Raw genomic sequence first — 5328 nt, 5'->3', positions numbered from 1 at the left:
GGGTTTAGGGGAGGGCCACTTGTTCAGGGAGGGTTTAGGGGAGGGCCACTTGTTTAGGGAGGGTTTAGGGGAGGGCCACTTGTTCAGGGAGGGTTTAGGGGAGGGCCACTTGTTCAGGGAGGGTTTAGGTGAGGGCCACTTGTTCAGGGAGGGTTTAGGGGAGGGCTACTTGTTCAGGGAGGGTTTAGGGGAGGGCCACTTGTTCAGGGAGGGTTTAGGGGAGGGCCACTTGTTCAGGGAGGGTTTAGGGGAGGGCCACTTGTTCAGGGAGGGTTTAGGGGAGGGCCTCTTGTTCAGGGAGGGTTTAGGGGAGGGCCACTTGTTTAGGGGAGGGCCACTTGTTCAGGGGAGGGTTTAGGTGGGGGCCACTTGTTCAGGGAGGGTTTAGTGGAGGGCCACTTGTTCAGGGAGGGTTTAGGGGAGGGCCACTTGTTTAGGGGAGGGCCACTTGTTCAGGGGAGGGTTTAGGTGGGGGCCACTTGTTCAGGGAGGGTTTAGTGGAGGGCCACTTGTTCAGGGAGGGTTTAGGGGAGGGCCACTTGTTTAGGGGAGGGTTTAGGGGAGGGCCACTTGTTCAGGGAGGGTTTAGGGGAGGGCCACTTGTTCATGGGAGGGTTTAGGGGAGGGTTTAGGGGAGGGCCACTTGTTCGGGGGAGGGTTTAGGGGAGGGCCACTTGTTCAGGGAGGGTTTAGGGGAGGGCCACTTGTTTAGGGAGGGTTTAGGGGAGGGCCACTTGTTTAGGGAGGGATTAGGGGAGGGCCACTTGTTCAGGGAGGGATTAGGGGAGGGCCACTTGTTCAGGGGGGGTTTTAGGTGGGGGCCACTTGTTCAGGGGGGGTTTAGGGGAGGGCCACTTGTTCAGGGAGGGTTTAGGTGGGGGGCCACTTGTTCAGGGAGGGTTTAGGGAGGGCCACTTGTTCAGGGAGGGTTTATGGGAGGGCCACTTGTTTAGGGAGGGTTTAGGGGAGGGCCACTTGTTCAGGGAGGGTTTAGGGGAGGGCCACTTGTTCAGGGAGGGTTTATGGGAGGGCCACTTGTTTAGGGAGGGTTTAGGTGAAATATATTTTACTGAAGGGACCATCCAGTTTAATTTCAGAGAGGTCAGTAACCCTGATTATTAAAAAGGTTCCCTCCCTAACTGTTCTCCATGTAACCCTGATTATTAAAAAGGTTCCCTCCCTGACTGTTCTCCATGTAACCCTGATTATTAAAAAGGTTCCCTCCCTGACTGTTCTCCATGTAACCCTGATTATTTTTTTATTTTTTTATTTCACCTTTATTTAACCAGGTAGGCTAGTTGAGAACAAGTTCTCATTTGCAACTGCGACCTGGCCAAGATAAAGCATAGCAGTGTGAACAGACAACACAGAGTTACACATGGAGTAAACAATTTAGCAAGTCAATAACACAGTAGAAAAAAATGGGCAGTCTATATACAATGTGTGCAAAAGGCATGAGGAGGTAGGCGAATAATACAATTTTGCAGATTAACACTGGTGATAAATGATCAGATGGGCATGTACAGGTAGAGATATTGGTGTGCAAAAGAGCAGAAAAGTAAATAAATAAAAACAGTATAAAAACAGTATGGGAATGAGGTAGGTGAAAAGGGTGAGCTATTTACCAATAGACTATGTACAGCTGCAGCGATCGGTTAGCTGCTCGGATAGCTGATGTTTGAAGTTGGTGAGGGAGATAAAAGTCTCCAACTTCAGCGATTTTTGCAATTCGTTCCAGTCACAGGCAGCAGAGTACTGGAACGAAAGGCGGCCAAATGAGGTGTTGGCTTTAGGGATGATCAGTGAGATACACCTGCTGGAGCGCGTGCTACGGATGGGTGTTGCCATCGTGACCAGTGAACTGAGATAAGGCGGAGCTTTACCTAGCATGGACTTGTAGATGACCTGGAGCCAGTGGGTCTGGCGACGAATATGTAGTGAGGGCCAGCCGACTAGAGCATACAAGTCGCAGTGGTGGGTGGTATAAGGTGCTTTAGTGACAAAACGGATGGCACTGTGATAGACTGCATCCAGTTTGCTGAGTAGAGTGTTGGAAGCCATTTTGTAGATGACATCGCCGAAGTCGAGGATCGGTAGGATAGTCAGTTTTACTAGGGTAAGCTTGGCAGCGTGAGTGAAGGAGGCTTTGTTGCGGAATAGAAAGCCGACTCTGGATTTGATTTTTGATTGGAGATGTTTGATGTGAGTCTGGAAGGAGAGTTTGCAGTCTAGCCAGACACCTAGGTACTTATAGATGTCCACATATTCAAGGTTGGAACCATCCAGGGTGGTGATGCTAGTCGGGCATGCGGGTGCAGGCAGCGATCGGTTGAAAAGCATGCATTTGGTTTTACTCGCGTTTAGGAGCAGTTGGAGGCCACGGAAGGAGTGCTGTATGGCATTGAAGCTCGTTTGGAGGTTGGATAGCACAGTGTCCAATGACGGGCCGAAAGTATATAGAATGGTGTCGTCTGCGTAGAGGTGGATCAGGGAATCACCCGCAGCAAGAGCAACATCATTGATATATACAGAGAAAAGAGTCGGCCCGAGAATTGAACCCTGTGGCACCCCCATAGAGACTGCCAGAGGACCGGACAGCATGCCCTCCGATTTGACACACTGAACTCTGTCTGCAAAGTAATTGGTGAACCAGGCAAGGCAGTCATCCGAAAAACCGAGGCTGTTGAGTCTGCCGATAAGAATTTGGTGATTGACAGAGTCGAAAGCCTTGGCGAGGTCGATGAAGACGGCTGCACAGTACTGTCTTTTATCGATGGCGGTTATGATATCATTTAGTACCTTGAGTGTGGCTGAGGTGCACCCGTGACCGGCTCGGAAACCAGATTGCACAGCGGAGAAGGTACGGTGGGATTCGAGATGGTCAGTGACCTGTTTGTTGACTTGGCTTTCGAAGACCTTAGATAGGCAGGGCAGGATGGATATTAAAAAGGTTCCCTCCCTGACTGTTCTCCATGTAACCCTGATTATTAAAAAGGTTCCCTCCCTGACTGTTCTCCATGTAACCCTGATTATTAAAAAGGTTCCCTCCCTGACTGTTCTCCATGTAACCCTGATTATTAAAAAGGTTCCCTCCCTGACTGTTCTCCATGTAACCCTGATTATTAAAAAGGTTCCCTCCCTGACTGTTCTCCATGTAACCCTGATTATTAAAAAGGTTCCCTCCCTGACTAACTGTTCTCCATGTAACCCTGATTATTAAAAAGGTTCCCTCCCTGACTAACTGTTCTCCATGTAACCCTGATTATTAAAAAGGTTCCCTCCCTGACTAACTGTTCTCCATGTAACCCTGATTATTAAAAAGGTTCCCTCCCTGACTAACTGTTCTCCATGTAACCCTGATTATTCAAAAGGTTCCCTCCCTGACTGTTCTCCATGTAACCCTGATTATTAAAAAGGTTCCCTCCCTGACTGTTCTCCATGTAACCCTGATTATTAAAAAGGTTCCCTCCCTGTTCTCCATGTAACCCTGATTATTAAAAAGGTTCCCTCCCTGACTAACTGTTCTCCATGTAACCCTGATTATTAAAAAGGTTCCCTCCCTGACTGTTCTCCATGTAACCCTGATTATTAAAAAGGTTCCCTCCCTGACTGTTCTCCATGTAACCCTGATTATTAAAAAGGTTCCCTCCCTGACTGTTCTCCATGTAACCCTGATTATTAAAAAGGTTCCCTCCCTGACTGTTCTCCATGTAACCCTGATTATTAAAAAGGTTCCCTCCCTGACTGTTCTCCATGTAACCCTGATTATTAAAAAGGTTCCCTCCCTGACTGTTCTCCATGTAACCCTGATTATTAAAAAGGTTCCCTCCCTGACTGTTCTCCATGTAACCCTGATTATTAAAAAGGTTCCCTCCCTGACTGTTCTCCATGTAACCCTGATTATTAAAAAGGTTCCCTCCCTGACTGTTCTCCATGTAACCCTGATTATTAAAAAGGTTCCCTCCCTGACTGTTCTCCATATAACCCAGATTATTAAAAAGGTTCCCTCCCCCTGACTGTTCTCCATGTAACCCTGATTATTAAAAAGGTTCCCTCCCTGACTGTTCTCCATGTAACCCTGATTATTAAAAAGGTTCCCTCCCTGACTGTTCTCCATGTAACCCTGATTATTAAAAAGGTTCCCTCCCTGACTAACTGTTCTCCATGTAACCCTGATTATTAAAAAGGTTCCCTCCCTGACTGTTCTCCATGTAACCCCGATTATTAAAAAGGTTCCCTCCCTGACTGTTCTCCATGTAACCCTGATTATTAAAAAGGTTCCCTCCCTGACTGTTCTCCATGTAACCCTGATTATTAAAAAGGTTCCCTCCCTGACTGTTCTCCATGTAACCCTGATTATTAAAAAGGTTCCCTCCCTGACTGTTCTCCATGTAACCCTGATTATTAAAAAGGTTCCCTCCCTGACTGTTCTCCATGTAACCCTGATTATTAAAAAGGTTCCCTCCCTGACTGTTCTCCATGTAACCCTGATTATTAAAAAGGTTCCCTCCCTGACTGTTCTCCATGTAACCCTGATTATTAAAAAGGTTCCCTCCCTGACTGTTCTCCATGTAACCCTGATTATTAAAAAGGTTCCCTCCCTGACTAACTGTTCTCCATGTAACCCTGATTATTAAAAAGGTTCCCTCCCTGACTGTTCTCCATGTAACCCTGATTATTAAAAAGGTTCCCTCCCTGACTGTTCTCCGTGTAACCCTGATTATTAAAAAGGTTCCCTCCCTGACTGTTCTCCATGTAACCCTGATTATTAAAAAGGTTTCCTCCCTGACTGTTCTCCATGTAACCCTGATTATTAAAAAGGTTCCCTCCCTGACTGTTCTCCATGTAACCCTAATTATTAAAAATGTTCCCTCCCTGACTGTTCTCCATGTAACCCTGATTATTAAAAAGGTTCCCTCCCTGACTGTTCTCCATGTAACCCTGATTATTAAAAAGGTTCCCTCCCTGACTAACTGTTCTCCATGTAACCCTGATTATTAAAAAGGTTCCCTCCCTGACTAACTGTTCTCCATGTAACCCTGATTATTCAAAAGGTTCCCTCCCTGACTGTTCTCCATGTAACCCTGATTATTAAAAAGGTTCCCTCCCTGACTGTTCTCCATGTAACCCTGATTATTAAAAAGGTTCCCTCCCTGACTGTTCTCCATGTAACCCTGATTATTAAAAAGGTTCCCTCCCTGACTGTTCTCCATGTAACCCTGATTATTAAAAAGGTTCCCTCCCTGACTGTTCTCCATGTAACCCTGATTATTAAAAAGGTTCCCTCCCTGACTGTTCTCCATGTAACCCTGATTATTAAAAAGGTTC

This window comes from Oncorhynchus keta, unplaced genomic scaffold, assembly GCF_023373465.1.
Source record: "Oncorhynchus keta strain PuntledgeMale-10-30-2019 unplaced genomic scaffold, Oket_V2 Un_contig_4111_pilon_pilon, whole genome shotgun sequence".
In the NCBI taxonomy this organism is placed as follows: domain Eukaryota; kingdom Metazoa; phylum Chordata; class Actinopteri; order Salmoniformes; family Salmonidae; genus Oncorhynchus; species Oncorhynchus keta.
The sequence above is the reverse complement of the archived record's forward strand: the minus strand, read 5'-3'. Positions refer to the sequence as shown.